This window comes from Sceloporus occidentalis, unplaced genomic scaffold (assembly GCF_023333645.1).
Source record: "Sceloporus occidentalis isolate IW3139 unplaced genomic scaffold, rSceOcc1.0.p SCAF_543, whole genome shotgun sequence".
In the NCBI taxonomy this organism is placed as follows: domain Eukaryota; kingdom Metazoa; phylum Chordata; class Lepidosauria; order Squamata; family Phrynosomatidae; genus Sceloporus; species Sceloporus occidentalis.
The window spans coordinates 41,471-63,268 of record NW_028317523.1 but is presented as its reverse complement, the minus strand read 5'-3'; the positions used below and the strand labels follow the sequence as shown (position 1 = coordinate 63,268).

The following is a 21,798-nucleotide window of genomic DNA, read 5'->3' as shown; positions in this document are numbered from 1 at the left end:
GCTCTGGTCTAAGAAATAACTTAAGACCATTACATATGTGTTAGGAATTTATCCTTGGTCACCTTATCTTTAGACGTTACCTCCTAGATAGTAAATCAGGTCTTTGTAGTCACCCATATCTCCAGACGTTGCCTCCTAGGTAGTAAATTAGGTTTTGGTGGTCTTACGACGTATCCCCCATTCCAATTTACATTCCTAAGGATATGTAGTGTCTACTCCTTAACTTTCTCATGGAAGATAACGTTAATTGGATCATATATACTGAAACATCTATATACATGAATACTTCTTTGCTCTCAATTATAGAGGGAACAAAGATAGAAAGAAATAATCATTATATGATTAAGTAAAATAAAATGGCTTTGACTCCATTTTGTGCTCATGTAAAATACAGAATATATAAAATACATGTTTTCTATCATAAAATATCTGACAGTCTGTTCATTTCACTTCAGATTTGTGGAGTGCACCTAGCGGGCAGCATGCCTTTCTTTCTTTGACAGCACACTGGTGGCAGCCCGGTGTGCCCAAGGAAGCTGCTGCAGCAGGCTACCGATCTTTCCTTCTCCATGCAGAAGTGATGGATGAAAAGCACACTTCCCAAAATATTCTGCATGCGATTAGGAAAATGTTTAGCCTTTGGGTGGGAGCAGAGGCGGGCACCAATGTTGAAGTTGGTTTTGTGGTATCTGACGGAGGTGCCAATATGGTGAAAGCGCTGCGAGATGGTCATATTGTTGGTGTGCGCTGTGCAGCCCACATCATCCATCTTGTAGTCAAGGCAGCAATGTCAGAAGGAACTAATGTAGCAGCAGTAGTTGTGTCCCGCTGCAGAAAGATCGCTGGGCACTTTCACCATAGAGTTAAGGCTAGCCAACTTTTGAGGGAAGAGCAAGAGAGGGCAGGTCTTCCCGTACACTGCCTACATCAGGATGTCAGTACGCGGTGGAACTCCACGTTAGAGATGCTGGAGAGGATTTTGGAGCAGCAGAGGGCAATCCATAATCTTGCCTCAGAGCATAATATTGGGATTACATCTTCATTGAATAGGGAGGATTGGACAGTGATCGGCCAGCTAGTGGCAGTCAGGGATTCTGTTGCTGCTGCTGCTGCTGCTGCTTGTCGTCAGACAGAAAGAATTATAAACCTTGGGACAGGACAGAGAAGGTGAGAAGGTGGGAAGGTTCAAACAAGGGTTGAAAGCTTTGATGATGAGCAAGAAACACATGGCAAAAAGCTCTCCTCGGACTGTGAGAAAAGAAAAAGCCTACAACACCTGGTATTCCCAGGCGGTTTCCCATCCAGGTCCAAGTCTGCTTAGCGTCTGAGATCAGACGAGATCAGGCACTTGCAGGGTAGTATGGCCACAGGTGTGAAAGCTTTTTATTTTACTCCTCTTATTCTGTTGCTGCTGCTGCTGCTTGCCGTCAGACAGAAAGAATTATAAGCCCTGGGACAGGACAGAGAAGGTGAGAAGGTTCAAACAAGGGTTGAAAGCTTTGATGATGAGCAAGAAACACATGGCAAAAAGCTCTCCCCGGACTGTGAGAAAAGAAAAAGCCTACAACACCTGGTATTCCCAGGTGGTCTCCCATCCAGGTACTAACCAGTCCCAAGCTCGCTTAGCTTCCTGAGATCAAACGAGACCGGGTGCTTTCAGGGTAGTATGGCTGCAGGTGTGAAAGCTTTTTAATTTTACTCCTCTTATTCTGTTGCTGCTGCTGCTGCTGCTTGCCGTCAGACAGAAAGAATTATAAGCCCTGGGACAGGACAGAGAAGGTGAGAAGGTTCAAACAAGGGTTGAAAGCTTTGATGATGAGCAAGAAACACATGGCAAAAAGCTCTCCCCGAACTGTGTCAGATATTTTATGATAGAAAACATGTATTTTATATATTCTGTATTTTACATGAGCACAAAATGGAGTCAAAGCCATTTTATTTTACTTAATCATATAATGATTATTTCTTTCTATCTTTGTTCCCTCTATAATTGAGAGCAAAGAAGTATTCATGTATATAGATGTTTCAGTATATATGATCCAATTAACGTTATCTTCCATGAGAAAGTTAAGGAGTAGACACTACATATCCTTAGGAATGTAAATTGGAATGGGGGATACGTCGTAAAACCACCAAAACCTAATTTACTACCTAGGAGGCAACGTCTGGAGATATGGGTGACTACAAAGACCTGATTTACTATCTAGGAGGTAACGTCTAAAGATAAGGTGACCAAGGATAAATTCCTAACACATATGTAATGGTCTTAAGTTATTTCTTAGACCAGAGCGTCTCTCACAGGTAAATTAAGAAATTACAACGATGTAAATACGAGTAGAAGTCCTAATTATAATGGGAAAAACCCACCATTATGATTGGAGAATTCCAATCAAGAGGTGGAGGCTATGATAATAAGCCCTGTCTTTAAAAGCTTAGGTTTTTAATAATTAAGGGTCGGACCTTAAAAAAGAAACGGACCTGAAACAGACAGACCCTGACGGACTCATTTAAATTTACCCCAGAGAATTGGAATCTCAAGATCCTGGCACCATAATCTTACTCTTAGAATTACTTTGAGTCCCAACCTATATAACTTTTAGAAAGTATATTTCTTTCCACTTAATTTCTTGCCACTGAACCTGGATTAACATCTACAAGGACCAGTAGGACAACAGCAACAAGTGGTGGTAAATATGATTGTTTTATTATGCTGAATAGAGATAAATTTTGTCTTCTTCATATAGAATTCCCTGTTTCTGGGAAATAAATAATATATTGCATTATTGTATATGACGGCTTGTGAGACTGCAGCTTATAACCAGTGATAATGACAATAATGAAAAGGTATTTTTACCTGTAGATGAAGTTTGACATTATTTGCATCTATTAGGAATTTCACTAAATACTCTTAGACATTATTAAATTATTTTAATCTGTCATATTAGTTGAACTAATATAATAGAGTTAGTGATCTTTTTATTACCGCCCTGATTATCATTTTTGGTTGCCGAGTGGGATGGAAATTAATTGTGTGTGTTAGACTCATAAAGTAGTAATTCATATTGATAATATCGATAATATATTGTAATTGGAACTGATTCAATTTGACATGTTTTAAGAATTTTGTGTTTTATATCATGCACTGTGTGACTCCTATAGATATTTTATAAATTGTGTTTACAATAAATAATATTTTTTATTGATTATTATTGTGATATATATATCTAATTTGAATTATAATTTTCACACAGGTGTAAAAGCTTTTTATTTTACTCCTCTTATTCTGTTGCTGCTGCTGCTGCTTGTCGTCAGACAGAAAGAATTATAAACCCTGGGACAGGACAGAGAAGGTGAGAAGGTTCAAACAAGGGTTGAAAGCTTTGATGATGAGCAAGAAACACATGGCAAAAAGCTCTCCCCGGACTGTGAGAAAAGAAACAGCCTACAACACCTGGTATTCCCAGGCAGTCTCCCATCCAGGTACTAACCAGGCTTGAGCCTGCTTAGCTTCTGAGATCAGATGAGATCGGGTGCTTTCAGGGTGGTAAGGCTGCAGGAATGCAAGTTTTTTATTTTACTCCCCTTATTCTGTTGCTGCTGCTGCTGCTTGTGGTCAGACAGAAAGAATTATAAGCCCTGGGACAGGACAGAGAAGGTGAGAAGGTGAGAAGGTTCAAACAAGGGTTGAAAGCTTTGATGATGAGCAAGAAACATGGCAAAAAGCTCTCCCCGGACTGTGAGAAAAGAAAAAGCCTACAACACCTGGTATTCCCAGGTGGTCTCCCATCCAGGTACTAACCAGGCCAAAGCCTGCTTAGCATCCAAGATCAGACGAGATAGAGTGCGTTCAGGGTGGAATAGCCGGAGGTGTGAAAGCTTCTTATTTTACTCCTCTTATTCTGTTGCTGCTGCTGCTGATGATGATGATGATGATGATGATGATGCTTATCGTCAGACAGAAAGAATTATAAGCCCTGGGACAGGACAGAGAAGGTGAGAAGGTGAGAAGGTGAGAACGTTCAAACAAGGGTTGAAAGCTTTGATGATGAGCAAGAAACACATGGCAAAAAGCTCTCCCCGGACTGTGAGAAAAGAAAAAGCCTACAACACCTGGTATTCCCAGGTGGTCTCCCATCCAGTGCCAAGCCTGCTTAGCTTCCAAGATCAGGCGCTTTCAGGGTGGTACGGCAGCAGGCATGAAAGCTTTTTATTTTACTCCTCTTATTCTGTTGCTGCTGCTTGTCGTCAGACAGAAAGAATTATAAGCCCTGGGAAAGGACAGACAAGGTGAGAAGGTGAGAAGGTGAGAAGGTTCAAACAAGGGTTGAAAGCTTTGATGATGAGCAAGAAACACATGGCAAAAAGCTCTCCCCGGACTGTGAGAAAAGAAAAAGCCTACAACACCTGGTATTCCCAGGTGGTCCCCCATCCAGGTACTAACCAGGCCCAAGCCTACTTAGCTTACAAGATCAGACAAGATCGGGTGCTTTCAGGGTTGTATGGCTGTAGGTGTGAAAGCTTTTTATTTTACTCCTCTTATTCGGTTGCTGCTGCTGCTTGTCGTCAGAAAGAATTATAAGCCCTGGTACAGGACAGAGAAGGTGAGAAGGTTAGAAGGTTCAAACAAGGGTTGAAAGCTTTGATGATGAGCAAGAAACACATGGCAAAAAGCTCTCCCCGGACTGTGAGAAAAGAAGAAGCCTACAACACCTGGTATACCCAAGCAGTTTCCCATCCAGGTACTAACCAGGCCCAAGGCTGCGTAGCTTCCAAGATCAGATGAGATCGGGCGCTATCAGGGTGGTATGGCTGCAGGTGCGAAAGCCTTTTATTTTACTCCTCTTATTCTGCTGCTGCTGCTGCTAGTAGTAAGAAGGTATATATGTTGTCAAACTTAATTTGACAGGTGCCACGCCCCCCTTTGATCTTGAATAACCGCGCCCTTTTTTATACGCGCTTGATTTCATTCAATTTCTGATTATAAACCTATTTAATTATAATGAATTAAACACACACCTTTTGTTATACGTATCTGGTCTCATTCACCGTAACAAAATACGATTAATAACCCTTTTGGACACGTATCTGGTCTCATTCGCCGTACCAAAATACGATTAATAACCCTTTTTGACACGTATCTGGTCTCATTCACCGTACCAAAATACGTTTATATTAGGTATTTTATATGTTGCTACATGTTTTTACAAATAGTGGGCATATTTATAACTGAAAGAGGGTTTGAATAAAAAAACAGAAAAGAAAAATTTCTACAGATGCAAACAGTTACAATGAATAGGGTTTGAATAAAAAACAGAAAAGAAAAATTTCTACAGAAACAAACAGTTACAATGATTAGGGTTGGAATAAAAAAACAGAAAAGAAAAATTTCTACAGATACAAACAGTTACAATGATTAGGGTTTGAATAAAAAACAAATGATTAGGGTTTGAATAAAAAACAGAAAAGAAACATTTCTACAGAAACAAATAGTTACAATGATTAGGGTTTGAATAAAAAACAGAAAAGACAAATACAGACTGGCATTAACTGCCTTACCAGAAATACACGACTTCTTACCTCCACAATGCGTAGTTAGAGAATGAACTAAACCCGATCACTACAGGAGACAAAACTCAACAACACAAAGGACATGTTACTTGAGCAACAGATGGCTCTGTCTTACTACTAATGACTGTGACGGGACCGACCTGTACCCCGACTGGGTACTCCCGCCAAACGTTGCTTCCTCCTGACGGGACACCAACAAGTAACCCCTTCAGCACCAGGCAGAACCAGCGTTGTAGATAGAAGGAGGGACGTCGCTGCACCGAAGCCGCATTGGCACTGTGGCTATCCGAAGCTTAGCTACACAGTGTGGCTCCAGCCCACCCCAAACATCAGACAACACTCATGTTTAGGTGAAAGCAGGACTCATTTATTAAAGCCAAATACAGAACTATATATACACAAGTAGAAAAGGGGCAAGACAAATATCACATGATCCAATAACCATGTCAGGAAGGAAGTAATTAGATCAAATCCTGCAACACAATATCTGGGGGAAGGACAGGATGACACGAGACATAAATAATGACATTAACTGGGGACGTAGACGTGGAATGACGATAGACATATAATTGGCTTGAGACAGACAATGGCCAGGACACAGGGATAACAGGAGCTCACAGGATTAACAGCTACCTGTTATGTAATGGATAATTAGGTATGTGACACCAAGTCATACCTACAGGGGGTCTTAAGACAAGGGCTAACTCACACAATAACAGGGGAAACACTTCACACCTATACAATCAACAATGCTAAGACAATCAGCCTTCTTCCTACCACAGGATGTCCAGCTGACGTTACAGTTCTGAGACTCTGAGTGCTAAAACATGGGGTACATCAGCAGACTGAACCCCTGTATCCACACACAGAAGTCTCTACAAGGCCTGGGCCCATAGTCGATAGGGAGGAGGCTGGCTCTCAGGCCTCTCCAGGGGCCCCAGTGATGGCGGGTTCTGTCACAATGACCTATCAACTAACAATGACTAGTCTATCCTATTATAATGAGTCATCACGAGCCTAAAATGATGTGACGCTACTAATGACCTATCATAAACCTAAACAATGACTAGGTTGGGGCGGGGTTTGGATGTCGACCGACTAGGACGCATGTAGTGGGAGCTCCTCCACCTCTTGGCCTACATTTACCAATATAACTATTTATTTTTTGTTGTTTTCGGTCCTTTTTTTTTAACTATTTTGTCGCTGGGATGTCGGCACACAAACCGAAACAAATTATCTCCGCTACACCTACCTTCTTTGAGCCGAAGTCTCGGGGGAAAGCACCTTCCCGCGCTTTACAGGCCGTCAGTGATGAGGGAGAATGCCCGGATGCCCTACTAGGCCCAGCAGTAGGCCTTACATCACGCTCTCCCTCTCCTCCACTTCCGAGCCCTGGGGATGACAACATCACTGTTGCCTCCATGAAGCGACTTTTGGAGGAGATGCGGCAACACTTCAAATCTGATATGTCGGACGCACTTTCTAAAATTCATACGGATCTCCAGGAGTTGGGCACCCGTACATCCCATCTGGAAGATAAGATGGATGAATTTACTTCGGCCCACAACTCGGTGGCGGATGCCTGCTCGTCTCTGCAAGCAGAAGTGGAGAGTCTTCGTTTTAAACTTAGCGACTTGGAGGATCGCTCACGAAGAAATAACCTCCGTATTCGGGGCATTAGCGAAGATGTCACTCCTGACAAGCTTCGTACTTACGTTTCCGACATGATACGGTCCCTCCTGGATTTGCTGCCATCGGACGATGTCCACATTGATAGGATCCATCGACTGCCTCGCCCGTCAACATTGCAAGGTTCTCCTCCACGCGATGTCATTCTCCGAATTCACTTCTATGCCCTGAAAGAAAAATTGATGCAAAAGGTGCATCGCAAACGGGATCTTCCTGACCAATTCGCCCATCTACAATTTTTTCAAGACCTCTCGCAATTTACGCTTCGCCAACGCAGATCCTTCCTGCCGGTCACCTCCACTCTACGCTCGCACAACATTCTCTACAGATGGGGCTTTCCCACGCGCTTGTTGCTGACCAAAGATGGCGCAGCCTACACCATCAAGTCTCCGTCGGAAGGCCTGCGGCTCTTAGCGGAATGGGGCTTCTCTCTCACAACAGATGCGTCCGTGTAATGTTTCTGTTGGTAAATGCAGGTAAGGAATCCAGTATGCAGGAAAGGTAGCAACAGGAACGGTTCGGACAGAGTCCAAAGAATAGTTGAGCAAGCCGGGTCAGGAATGGAGAAGGTAACGTAGTCAGGAGTAAGGCAATGGATCAGCAACAGGAGGATCCTCAGACAAGCCAGGTCCGGAGTGGAGAAATCAGAGTAAACAGGAACAAGCCGAGTCAGCAACGAGAGGGTAATCAGACAAGCCGGGTCAGGAGTGGAGATATCAGAGTAGCCAGGAACAAACCAAAACAGGAGTAAACTCAATATGCAGCAGGGAACAGCTCAGCTGGGAACAACAACCGAGCACTGAATGAGTGTCAGTGCTCAGGTTTTAAACTTGCCGCCTCTCCAAGCCCCGCCCCCAGCTGATGACGTGGAGCTGTGCGTGCAGCATGATCTCTACTGAGGCATAGAGAGAGGGAGGGGGCGTGGTATGTGTGCGTGCTCCTCCTCCCTATTCTGGAGGGGCGGCATGGGGAGTAGCAGACCCCGAGTGCCCGCCGGACGCGGGCACCGAAGATTGGGCACCGGGGAAGGTAAGTGGCGAGTACCCGCTATCCGCGGGTACTCGGGAGAATGGCTCCGCTGCGGTTCGGGACGAGACCGTCCCGGATCGTGACAGTCTCCCCCCCTAAAGAGAGACCTCCGGGCTCTCAAAGGACCTGGTTTGTGAGGATGAAGGGAATGAAAGTCCTGTACTAATTCATCGGCATGTACTTCCCTGGCATCCTCCCAAGAATTTTCATTCACTTCGTATCCATTCCATTTTATGAGGTACTGGAGACGACCCCTGTATCTTCTGGAGTCCATAATCTGCTCAACCTCATATTCATCAGATTCGTCGACGACGATGGGAGCAGGAGGATCTGGGTGTCTACCTGGAAAAGGATTCTCAATCCATGGTTTCACAAGGGATACGTGGAATACTGGGTGAATCCGCATAGAAGGGGGGAGCGTTAGTTCAACTGCCACGGGAGAGATGATTCGTAGGATTGTGTAGGGACCCACGAACCTGGGTCCTAGTTTTCTGGAGGGACAACTTAATTTGAGGTGATTAGTGGATAACCATACCTTGTCCCCAGGTTTGTATGCAGGTGTGACACTACGGTGTCTATCCGACTGGAATTTGTAACGTTGTTGAGATTTGATAAGGGTGGTACGTAAGTCCCGATAAATATTAGTCATCCTCGAGATCTGATTGGTTACAGCAGGAACTGCACTGGAGATGGGGGAGCCAGGAAGCATGGAAGGGTGGAAGCCATAGTTAGAAAAGAAGGGGGACATCTGTATCGAGGAATGAATATGGTTATTGTAGGCAAATTCTGCCAGTGGTAAGAGTTGATACCAGTCGTCTTGTAGGTGAGACGTGAAGCAACGGAGATATTGTTCTAAAGTTTGGTTCGTTCGTTCTGTCTGTCCGTTGCTCTGAGGGTGAAATGAAGTAGATAAAGAACGCTGTATGTGTAATTCCTCGCAAAAAGCCTTCCAGACTCGTGACGTGAACTGTGTTCCTCGATCAGAAACAATATTTTCAGGTAGACCATGAAGACGAAAAATTTCTTTCACAAAAAAGGTAGCTGTTTCTTCAGATGTGGGTAAGTGTCTTGCAGGAATAAAATGAGCCATCTTCGAAAATCTGTCGACGACCACCATAAGAGTGGTGTGTTGATTAGATTCAGGTAAATCCGTGATAAAATCCATGGAAATGTCGGACCATGGCCGCACCGGTACTGGCAGAGGACACAAAAAACCTGCAGGCTTATGGTGAGAACCCTTGGAACGAGCACATATATTGCAGGATCGTATAAACTTAAAAACGTCTTCCTTGAGATCAGGCCACCAGAAGGTTCTTTGAATTAGGTCAATAGTCTGTGTGATGCCCCCGTGTCCAGCTGCAGGGGTATCATGAAAATGTTGCAATATCGTAAGACGTATTTCAGGAGGAGTGTAAATTGCATCTTTGTGATAGTACAACCCTCCTCGGCACTGTAGTTGAGGGAAATCAGATGGATTTAGGTGGGAGGAGAGAGAACGAAGTTCATCCCATAGAGAACGTGTTAGCGTTAGAAAATGTCCTGATTGTAATACAGTGTTCTCGTCATGGGAGGGTAATGTGGGTCTCTCGAACATACGGGATAACGAATCAGCCTTCGTATTACGGGAACCTGGTCTATATGTAATGTGTAACTGGAAGCGGGAGAAGAACAAAGACCATCTGGCAAGTCTGGGTTGCAGGCGTCTGGCAGTCTTAAAAAACTCCATGTTCTTATGATCCGTGTAAACAGTGATGGGATGAAGAGTACCCTCCAATAAATGTCGCCACTCCTCCAGTGCCAGTTTCAAAGCCAGCATCTCTCTCTCCCCTACCCCGTAGTTTCTTTCCGCAGGGTTAAGTGTACGAGAGAAGAATCCGACTGGGTGAAGTTGGTTGTCTGACTCATCTCTTTGGGAGAGGATTGCTCCTATCGCAGAATCAGACGCATCTACCTCGAGTACATATGGTCGTTGTGGTACCGGAAGAATCAATATGGGTGCCGAAGTGAATCTCTCCTTTAGAAACTCAAATGCTCTTTGTGCAGATTCAGTCCAAACGAACCTCCTTTTGATGGACGTGAGTGATGTGATTGGTTGAATGACTTTAGAGAAGTTTCTGATGAACTTTCTGTAGAAATTAGCGAAACCCACAAATCTTTGAACTCCTCTCCTGTCTGTAGGAGGGGGCCATTGAAGGAGCGTGGTTATCTTTTTTGGATCCATCTCGACCCTTGTAGGAGACAAAATAAAACCTAAAAATTCCACTGATTGAGTCTCGAAAACGCATTTCTCAAGTTTGGCATATAATCGGTTCTCTCTGAGACGCATCAATACCTTGGATACATGTTCTCGATGGGCCGGTAAAGATTCTGAGTAAATTAAAATATCATCCAGGTAGATAACGACAAATTGATCCAACATGTCTCTGAATACATCGTTCATAAAATGTTGGAAGGTAGCAGGAGCATTACATAATCCAAAAGGCATCACCAAATACTCAAAGTGACCATATCGTGATCTAAACGCAGTCTTCCACTCGTGTCCCTCCTTAATCCTGACCAGGTTGTAGGCTCCTCGTAAATCGATTTTGGTAAACACAGAGGCAGAGCGAACGCGTTCCATAAGTTCAGATATTAGAGGTAAAGGGTAACGGTTCTTGATGGTTATATTGTTGATCTCGCGATAGTCCACGCAGGGGCGAAGGCCACCATCTTTTTTAGCAACAAAGAAAATACCTGCTCCGGCAGGTGATGTAGAGGGTCTTATAAATCCCTTGGCCAGATTCTCGTCGATATAGTTCTTGAGCGTAACTAGTTCCGGTTCAGACATTGGATAGATGCGACCAAAAGGAATAGGAGCACCGGAGAACAATTCTATCGGACAATCATACTCCCTATGGGGAGGTAGTTCATTAGCTCCTTTTTTCTCAAACACATCAGAAAATCTTGAGTATTGAGGTGGTATCTTAGGTATAGGCAGTGAACTAAAGTCATGAGCCACATTAAGAGACAAAGAGGGTTGATTGTGTTGTGAGCATTTATTAGAGGTGAACCGTACAGCACCGGTCTCCCAGTTGATAACAGGATTATGAGTCCTTAACCAGGGTAGACCCAATATGACTGGAAAAACAGGAGAAGGCACCACATCAAATATAATCTCCTCCATATGAGTAGGACTAATACGCATACATAAAGGTACAGTCTCTTTAGTAATAGGACCAGTCTTTAAAGGGCTTCCGTCTACCAATTGAAGAAAAATAGGTGATGTCTTCTCCCTGGTGGTCATTCCCAGGCGTTGTATGAGGTCAGCATCCAAAACATTACTGCTGGCACCAGAATCAATCATGGCAAAAAGGTTGATGGGTTCGTCTTTCCACTGTAAAGATATTGAAAGGGATAAGTGATTGGAGAAGTGTAAGGATGCTCTCTTGTTAGTTTGCATAAACCGAGGGTTCTGCTTACCCTTAGGGGAACGTGTCTTGGTTCCGCATTCATTGGCGTAGTGACCTTTACCTCCGCAGTACAGGCATAAGTCCAGGCTTCGGCGACGCTCCTTCTCAGCCATTGATAGAGGTCCCCTGATGAGGCCCAATTGCATTGGTTCCTCCCCATTGTCCTTAGGGGTTACCTTGACTGTCTGCCGTATGGACGACCAATTTGAGAAGGAGGTGGTTTGTCTTTCGGCCTTTCTTTCCCGTAGCCTACGGTCAATTTGAATGGCTAGGTTAGCAAACTCATCCAGAGAATTGGGTATATTGGTGCGGGCCAGTTCATCCCTAATATTCTCTGCCAATCCTAACCGAAATTGATCATGCAGTGCAGGTTCGTTCCAGGATGTCTCCATAGAGATCCGACGAAATTCAGCAATATACTCCTCCACAGGTCTTTTACCTTGTTTAAGTGCCCGTAGGGTGCTGGTAGCGGAAGTGGATCGGAAGGGATCCTCATAGAGAGCGTCCATAGCTTGGCGGAAGGAGCCCCATGACTCTAAAATAGAGCTATTACTACGAAGTAGGTGGTGAGCCCAAAGTTGAGGTTCATCTGACAATAGTGCAATAACCGTATGGATCTTTATATAGTCCGATGAGTAAGTACGTGGTCTTAAATTAAACATAATTTGGCAAGACATCATAAAAGTAGTGTATTTCTTACGGTCACCGGAGAAACGTTCAGGCATAGGAATTTGAGGTTCAGGTGCAAATGCTCCTTGCAGAGTCATGGATTCAGGTGCCATAGAAGGAGCCGAGAAAGGATCGCCTTGAGCGGTAGAGCTGCCTTGCCTCTGGTGCATCTCCTGGCGTATCTGAAGCTGTCCTGCTTGAACATCTTGCAGTGACTGATTAAACACGGCCATTTGCTGGGTAAGTGCGGCCACAGCCTCAGCCAAACCTGCGGATTCCATAAGGGCTCGGTTGTTATGTAATGTTTCTGTTGGTAAATGCAGGTAAGGAATCCAGTATGCAGGAAAGGTAGCAACAGGAACGGTTCGGACAGAGTCCAAAGAATAGTTGAGCAAGCCGGGTCAGGAATGGAGAAGGTAACGTAGTCAGGAGTAAGGCAATGGATCAGCAACAGGAGGATCCTCAGACAAGCCAGGTCCGGAGTGGAGAAATCAGAGTAAACAGGAACAAGCCGAGTCAGCAACGAGAGGGTAATCAGACAAGCCGGGTCAGGAGTGGAGATATCAGAGTAGCCAGGAACAAACCAAAACAGGAGTAAACTCAATATGCAGCAGGGAACAGCTCAGCTGGGAACAACAACCGAGCACTGAATGAGTGTCAGTGCTCAGGTTTTAAACTTGCCGCCTCTCCAAGCCCCGCCCCCAGCTGATGACGTGGAGCTGTGCGTGCAGCATGATCTCTACTGAGGCATAGAGAGAGGGAGGGGGCGTGGTATGTGTGCGTGCTCCTCCTCCCTATTCTGGAGGGGCGGCATGGGGAGTAGCAGACCCCGAGTGCCCGCCGGACGCGGGCACCGAAGATTGGGCACCGGGGAAGGTAAGTGGCGAGTACCCGCTATCCGCGGGTACTCGGGAGAATGGCTCCGCTGCGGTTCGGGACGAGACCGTCCCGGATCGTGACAGTCCGCGACGCCACACCTCGCTCCGGTCAGCTCCCCATCACGACGTTCCCCACCAAAACACCTGCAGCGCGAGTGGGACACCGTTCCCCTCAGCCGATCGGCTTCTCGACCATGAATCCGGTAGCTGCTATACTTATGCACTTCCTTCTATGCTTTAGGTCCGTTTATCTATTTTTGGTTCACCTGGTAAATGTATTGACCCTTTTTTTTTATTGTTCTGATGGCCATTGAGAGTTGGAGTCCTCCCTGCTTTTGTGAGGGTATTCCCCCCTACCTCCCTGTGTCCACGGTTCGTTGGTGTACACAGTCGGGGTCCCCCCCCCAAGAAGCGTCCCTTCGCAACATGGGTCGCATTTTGTTTCCCCACTACATTCACCGTTGTTGGTTCTCGGTTTCTGTGTATTTTTTTGTTAATATTATTTTCTCCCGGCATTTCTTTCTCTGGGGTATTCCTATTTGGTGTGACTTCCCTCTGGGGCAACATCGACACCTGTATTTCTTGCCTTATTCCTTGTTTTGTGACGGTTCTGCAGCAGCGAGCAGATTATCTACACATTTTTTATTTACTTTTTTCCGCAAAGATTCTATATATTTTTGTTTTGGACGCGGTTCTCCTTCACATTATCTATTGTGTTTCCTCTTCTGGGGGTCTGCTTTGCTCTTGCACCACACGACACTTGCCTGTTTTCGTTAGTACTGCCTTACTCCTCCGCACTTATCTTTACCTGATGTGATGTCGTCTCTTAACATGCTATCGGTCAATGTCAATGGCCTTAATACTCCACACAAACGGAGAATGTTGTATTCTGAGGCCAAGAAAGCTCATGCCCAAATTTTGTGCGTACAAGAGACTCATTTTAAACGTTCCAAACCGAATACTTTTTTTGCGCGGGATTTCCCTTGGCATTTCCACTCCATGGCTAACACATGCAAGGCAGGGGTCTCCATTTTTATTTCAAGCCGCCTTTCTTTCCAATTACTTAACATGTTTGCAGACCCCCAGGGGAGGTATCTGATTTTGAATTGTGTTATTAATTCTGTTACTTACACGCTGGTCTCGTTCTATGCCCCTAACACTTCACAACTTCGTTTTGCTAAGAAATTGCTAGCTAAGGTTGATTCCTTTAAAAAGGGCTATCTTGTCCTCTGTGGCGACCTTAACGCTGTTCTTGACCCTATTCTTGATACGTCCGCTGTTCCCTCGGGTAGATATGGTACTCAAGTGCGCTCTTTAGCCACGTCCCTTACTTCAGTTTTTCATTCTTACCAGCTTTATGACCTTTGGCGCCTCCGCCACCCCTCTGAGAGGGATTATTCCTTTTTTTCTGCAGTTCACAAGTCATATACAAGAATTGATTTTATTTTTGTTGATAAGTTTTTACTACAATCGATTAGAGACTGCTCCATCGACGTTATTAATTGGTCCGACCATGCACCTATCCATGTCTCATTCAATACTCCGTACCCTTTTACGGGCAAAGGCTCCTGGCGCCTTAACAACTCCCTACTTACCAATTCCTCCATCACTACCGACATTCAATCGCATTTAGACATGTACTTCCAAGAAAACATAGACTCAGTCACGTCCATCGCCACACTCTGGAATGCCCATAAGGCGGTGGTGCGCGGTAAATTCATTAGTATCGCCTCTCATTTAAAACGTGAACGTGAAAAGAAAGGCAATACACAGGCTCTCCTTCTTCGTTTATACGACCTGGAAAGGCTTAATAAACAAGCCCCTTCCCCAGTGGCGTACCTACCGGGGTTGCAGGGGTCGCGGCTGCGACCGGGCCCCGGCGGCAGGGGGGCCCAAGCAAGGGGCCGCACGAAATCGGGCCCCGGCGGCAGAGGGGCCCAAGCGAACGGCCGCACGAAATCGGGCCCCGGCGGCAGGGGGGCCCAAGCTAAGGGGCCGCACGAAATCGGGCCCCGGCGGCAGGGGGGCCCAAGCCAAGGGGCCGCCCGAAATCGGGCCCCGGCGGCAGGGGGGCCCAAGCCAAGGGGCCACCCGAAATCGGGCCCCGGTGGAAGGGGGGCCCAAGCCAAGGGGCCGCCCGAAATCGGGACCCGGTGGAAGGGGGGCCCAAGCCAAGGGGCCGCCCGAAACCGTTTTTTTAATTTTTTTTAAATAAGGCAAGCCGCGCCACGGAGCTGGCGACGGCCGCCTAATCATTGATAGTACAGCGTGAGGGGCGAAAGCTCCGCCCCCTCACGCTCAGAGTGCAGGATCACATAGAGCATGAGGGGTGAAAGCTCCGCCCCCTCATACAGACTGCAGGAGCACTGGATCGTGCCACAAGAGCTGCATGAGGGCTGAAAGCTCCGCCCCATCAGACTGCTGGAGCTGGAGCACCGGATGTCGTGTCAGTCACGTACATCCAGTTTGAAAGTCTTCACTCCATCAGCACTTCATCAGGGCCCCAAAGTGGAAGGAATAGTTAGGTCAGTACAATAATGTATTTTAAAAAAAAAATGTATATGGCATTAAATTATTATTTCATTATTATTTCAATTATAAACATAAAAATAAATATATGTGTGTGTCTGTGGAGGGGGACAAAACGCATAAAGTTTTTTTTCTTAAAAAAATGGAGATTTCTAGATTTATTTTTATATAGACATAATTGTCTAGACACATATATAAACACTTTTATATAGATTAGACACACAAGTTCAGCTCCCCAGTGTCACCTTTGTCCCCATCCAGCCAGACACAGGATGGGCTGTTTGGGGACAAAGATGGCAAACCCTACGTGTGTTATCTGGGTGCTGGTCAGGGCTGGTTTTGGGGTGTGAGACCTGTGATCTATGCCTATAATTTAGGGGGTTTTAAATATACCTTTAATGCAGAGTTTTTATGTGAATTCTATTTGATCTATATCTGCAATGCTGGGTTTGTGTGGTATTCTGTTGATCTATATCTGCTTGCTATGTTTCCATACATTATTTATGTATTCAAAGAAAAAGGGGCGCATGTACAAAAGGGGCCCTATGTACATGCGCCCCTTTTTCTTTGATTATGTCCTTTGTACATGCGCCGCTTTTTCTTTGATTTCGCCCTATGTACATGCGCCCCTTTTTCTTTGATTATGCCCTTTGTACATGCGCCGCTTTTTCTTTGATTTCGCCCTATGTACATGCGCCCCTTTTTCTTTGATTATGCCCTTTGTACATGCGCCGCTTTTTCTTTGATTTCGCCCTATGTACATGCGCCCCTTTTTCTTTGATTTCACCCCATGTACATGCGCCCGTTTTTCTTTGATTATGCCCTTTGTACATGCGCCGCTTTTTCTTTGATTTCGCCCTATGTACATGCGACCCTTTTTCTTTGATTACGTCTGGTCTTGAACATCTTGAGGAGTGTTTTGTCAGGTTGCTGCAGTGCATTGCTTGAGGAGTCTTGTTTATTATTATTTTTACTTTTAATTTTCACTTTTTAATTTGAACACATATCACGTGATAGAGTGATCTATATTTCTTAAGCATCATTTATGTATACCTCTAAATACAGGGTTTTTATGTCTTATTCAGTTGATCTATACATGAACGTACTGTTTACATGTGTTGTTTATTTGATCTATACATGAACTACAGGGAGTAAGCAAGAGAGGTATGGTTTAGTGAATGAGGGACAAGGGGACTCTGGGGAGAGTACCATGGTCAGGGTCAGAAGGAGGGAAGACTGCACCCTAATGTTAGGCATTTTTTTACTTTCTGTAGGAATAAATAGAACTGTGTAATTTTTATTTATCCAGAGATAAAACGCCATTTCTGAATTTGTAGTCACTTCAGTGGACAAAACATTCTAGGCCCTGAAATCAGTGTGAAGAAAGGTAAAGGTTTTTTGTTATTTACTCTATTTCAATCTGCATATTTTATTAAAAATTATTAGTGGCACTAAATTGTGGCTTCAGATGTAACATGACTTTTTTAGTGTATTGATGTACTCCCAATCCCATCACAAAAGATTCTATCTCATACATCTGCCGAGCTCTGATGTCACCTTTATCTAGCATACATGGATGGTGAGGAGTTAATATTCTGTCTATTCCCTGCTATTTATTTTGGCCTTTTAACACTTTTGTTTCCTGGGATTGTAATGTGGTATTCTGTTATTGTAAATGAACAATTTAATATAGTTTTAAAAAGAATGATTTATAGCTATTTGGATAGTACAAATTGTGGCTCAGATATTGTCAGGGCTGCTTTTTATTCCCTGTCTGGCCCTGCCTCCAGCCACCCAGTGTCACTTCTGTCCCCAATCAGCCCCTCCCAATGTCACCTCTGTCCCCAATCCCAGTCTACAAACAGAGGTGAGTCACTCTTGGGTCAGATGTCCATCTCTGCTTATGATTGGTTAACGCAGCAATCATGCAGGTGAAGTTGTTTTTTTTTTCTTATTTCACCCTGCTGCACTGTAAAATGTATATCTGTCCAACTCAACCTATAATCTGTGCATAGAGTTCCTTGCCTGAAGGGCTTGTGTACTATTATCTGTCATATACTTTATTTACAGATAAAACCTATTTTTCAGCAATCATGTCATCCAAAAGTGGTGCTCAGAAACGTAAAAAGGCAAAAGAGGAGCAAATGAAAATTCAGAAACTCCCAAAAATAAGCCACTTCTTTCCCATCCCAAAAACTGTGTCTGAGAGTGCTATAGCTAGTAGTGAGCAAAGTGAACCATCTGTGCAGGAGGAAAGTCCAAATGTCATCAGTGAGACAGGAGTCAGTGAGGACACTCACTCTACTGAATCTTCACTGGTGGAAGACGACAATCCAGGTGAAGGCTGTAGCACAATGCAAGACCAACCAGTAGGCATCACCACCAATAAAGACATTGATTCCGATTTGGAGAGCAATAGAGCAGCTTCAAGTGGTGGTATAGAGAGTTGTATTGTAGGTGAGAAATATGTGACTGATCGGGGGCATTACCCAGTCATGATAACAGATGCAAATGTTAAAAGGTTTATATTGGCTCATGGCCCATGCAGACCTCCAGGACCTTTCCCGCGGGATAACGATTCCATGAAAAGGTGCTTTTCTGAGCACTATTATGAGCGGGTGACAAAGACAGGGCTTAAACTTTCTGTAATGTGGCTGTGTTACTCTCCAAAACTTAATGCTGTTTATTGTGAACCATGCTGGTTATTTGCAGACCGTAAAAAGGTGGGGTTTGAACCTGCATGGGCGAAAGGGATCCAGAAGTGGCAGAGGCTGTCTGCTAAAATTCAGAAGCATGAGTATTCACAAACTCATATTGAAGTTTGTCTAGTATATGACCAGTGGAGGCGGCATAAAACTGTAGATGAGGAAAATGAAAACCAGATAAGACGGGAAAAAAACTTTTGGAGGCAAGTTTTAAGTAGAATTGTTAATGTGACTTTAACAATGGCAATGGCTAATCTGGCCTTCCGTGGTCACAGAGAGCGTTTGGGGGAGGTGAACAATGGCAACTTTCTGACCATTATAGAACTGCTTGCAGAGTATGACCCAGTTTTAAAGGAACTTCTCCAGTTACCCCAGTCTCAAGGTACTGTAAAATACTTAAGTCCTAAAATTCAAAATGAAGTCATAGAAATTCTGTCAAGCAAAGTGCATCAAGAAATTGTTACTGAAATCAAACAAGCACAATTTTTTTCCATAATAATGGATACAACACAGGATATATCTAAAACTGATCAAATGAGTCAGATATTTCGTTATGTTTCTGTGGAAAGGGATAGGAATATGAGAGCTTCTAGCATTACAGTAAAGGAGGCTTTCTTAGGGTTTCATGCCATTGGAGATCAGACGGCAGCAGGCATAGAAAGTGATATCGTTGCCTGCATAGAAAAGAAGGGCCTTGACATATCAAAGTGTCGTGGTCAGGGATATGACGGTGCTGCAACCATGAGTGGTGTATATTCTGGGGTTCAGGCTCGTATTGCACAGAAAGAAAAAAATGCCCTGTATGTTCACTGTGCAGCACACAACCTTAATTTAGTTATTCAGGATGCTGTTGCTGACATAGAAGAAGTTTCCTCATTCTTTGACATCGTGCAGAGCGTATATATCTTTTTTGGGGAAAGTATACGAAGATGGAACGTTCTGTCATCATTCACTGCTGAGTCCTCCGTCACACTAAAAAGTCTTTGTCCTACACGCTGGTCTTCTAGACATGATTCCCTGCTTGCGTTGCGTTTCCGTTTTCTAGACATCATGCAGGCATTATCAAAAATTATCCTTGTCTCTTCAAAACCAAAAGAGAGAGATTATGCTGCAAGTATAAAGAAAAAAATTGAATCTTTCCAGTTTGTGTTTCTGATTGTCCTGCAAACAAAAATCTTGAACCATGTCAATAGTATTTCAAAAGTCTTGCAATCGACAGACATGGAATTGTCTGGTGCAGTGCAGCTCATTCAGAATGCTGTTACAGCCCTTTCCAACTATAGGAATAATTTTGAAGACGCAAAAGCAGCTGCAATAACACTTGCAGAAAAGTGGGGAATTGAAAAGAAGTTTAAAAATAAGAGAATTAAAAAAGTAAAGCGCCACTTCGATGAGCTTTGCATGGATGAAAGACTAACTGACCTAGAAGAACACTTTAAAACAACTGTTTTTTATAGGTGTTTGGACACAATCTTAAGCCAGCTCTCAAACAGATTTACTGGCATGAATGCAGTCCTTAACAGATTTCAGATAGTTCAGCCCATCATTCTTGCTTCTGAATCTGATGACAATTTGATAATAGCAGCAACAAAACTGCATGAGTTCTACAGTGAGGATATTTCACCAGATTTTCCTGGGCAACTCCTCTCCTTCCGTTCGGCACTTCAGGAAGAGATTCGCAGTTGTTCTACTGTGAAGGGCCTTGCTCACCTCCTGCTTGTTGAAAACAGTGCATTATCTTCTACTCTCCCTGATGTTTGCATAGCTTTGCTGCTGTTCCTCACCCTCCCAGTAACAGTGGCAACTGCTGAAAGGTCATTTTCAAAGCTAAAACTAATTAAAAGTTATTTGAGAAGCACAATGTCTCAGCAAAGACTTTCGGGACTTGCAACGTTAAGCATTGAAAATGAGAGAGCTAGAAGACTGAACATTGACAGCATTGTTAACGACTTTGCAGACGCGAAAGCAAGGCGTCGTAAATTTTAATGAGAGAGTAGTAAGTGTGAAGTTAAATCGCTTGCGTTACAAGTTACGGTTTTAGTTACACGTTCTACTAACAGGTTTTTTGGTTGAACCTTGCATGCTTGGTTCCAAGTTGAACTAACCAGTTGAGTTGAATGCATGGTTCTTTTTATTCAGTAGTTGTTTTATTAAAGTATGTCAACATTTTGTGTTTTTACAGGTTTTCCATCAAAGAAAGTTAAATGTTTAAGTAGTTAAGTTGAAGTTACCGCTGTTGACCCTGTTGTGAACCCTTTTTTGAAGTTTCTTTGCCGCATTTGAGGAAATTTGAAAATTTGAGTAAGTATTTGTGTGTGTGTGTGTGTATATATATATATGTACAGTATTTATATTTTCTAAATTGATTTAATCTAATTTCAAATGCCTTTATGCAGAGGAAGTGAGTATCTGCCTTGAATATCCTTTTCACACAGCTATTTAGAGGAATTTTAGTATTATATAACTTTAAGAGCATAAAAAGCGTTTATGGGATCAAAATGAATAGCATACTTTCATAGGTAAATTAGTCATTTGGAAGTGAAGAGGGTTACATAAGTTGAAATCCAAAAGGAAGTCACTCTACTGTCTAACATTGCCATAATTGCCATGAATTTCTCTTGGTTTTCTTATAGAAATACACATCATTGACAATAACTTCACTAAATGTATAAAACAGGTTGATTAATGGTTGTCCTTTATATTTGCAGAACCACACCATCAATGGCTGTTACGTGTCACCTTTTACCTGTCCTGAATGCTGCATTGTTGAAGATAAAGTAAGTTGAAAAAATTTACAGATATTATTCGATATGTAATTTGTTGAAAAAAAATTGTTGGGTAAAAATCATGTTTTTTTTGGGGGGGTGAGGGGGTGGGGGGGCCCTTAACAGATTCTCGCACCCGGGCCCTGAGGCGTCTAGTTACACCCCTGCCCTTCCCCCTCCCTTATCTCTGATATTCAGGTTGTTAAGACTAAATTAGCTACTATACAGGCACATCGCACCGCTCACATGCTCTTACGCCTCCGCCAGTGTTTCTATTCCAAAGGCAATAGGGCCGACACTATGTTGGCGAACAAACTCCGCCATATGTCAGCCCTGTCGCGTCCCCAATTTATCCACTCTGCTAGGGGCTCGCTTCTTCGGAATCCTTCCCAGATAGCGGATGAGTTCGCTTCTTACTACACCTCTCTATACAACCTCTCTAGTGACAAGGACACTCCGCAACCTTCTGTTGATGCTATCAACACTTACCTTGACTCGGTTGCTCTCCCTAAACTCA

General features: G+C 43.9%; 5 pseudogenes; all 5 read right to left on the bottom strand.

Annotated features, from left to right (window-relative positions):
- Positions 1-1,558: 1,558 nt before the first annotated feature.
- Positions 1,559-1,678, bottom strand: LOC149271179 (5S ribosomal RNA; annotated as a pseudogene).
- Positions 1,679-3,439: 1,761 nt separating this feature from the next.
- On the bottom strand, positions 3,440-3,558 carry LOC149271178 (5S ribosomal RNA; annotated as a pseudogene).
- Positions 3,559-3,750: 192 nt separating this feature from the next.
- On the bottom strand, positions 3,751-3,869 carry LOC149271177 (5S ribosomal RNA; annotated as a pseudogene).
- Positions 3,870-4,392: 523 nt separating this feature from the next.
- On the bottom strand, positions 4,393-4,511 carry LOC149271176 (5S ribosomal RNA; annotated as a pseudogene).
- Positions 4,512-4,698: 187 nt separating this feature from the next.
- LOC149271175 (5S ribosomal RNA) lies at positions 4,699-4,817 on the bottom strand (annotated as a pseudogene).
- Between the last annotated feature and the right edge of the window lie 16,981 nt (positions 4,818-21,798).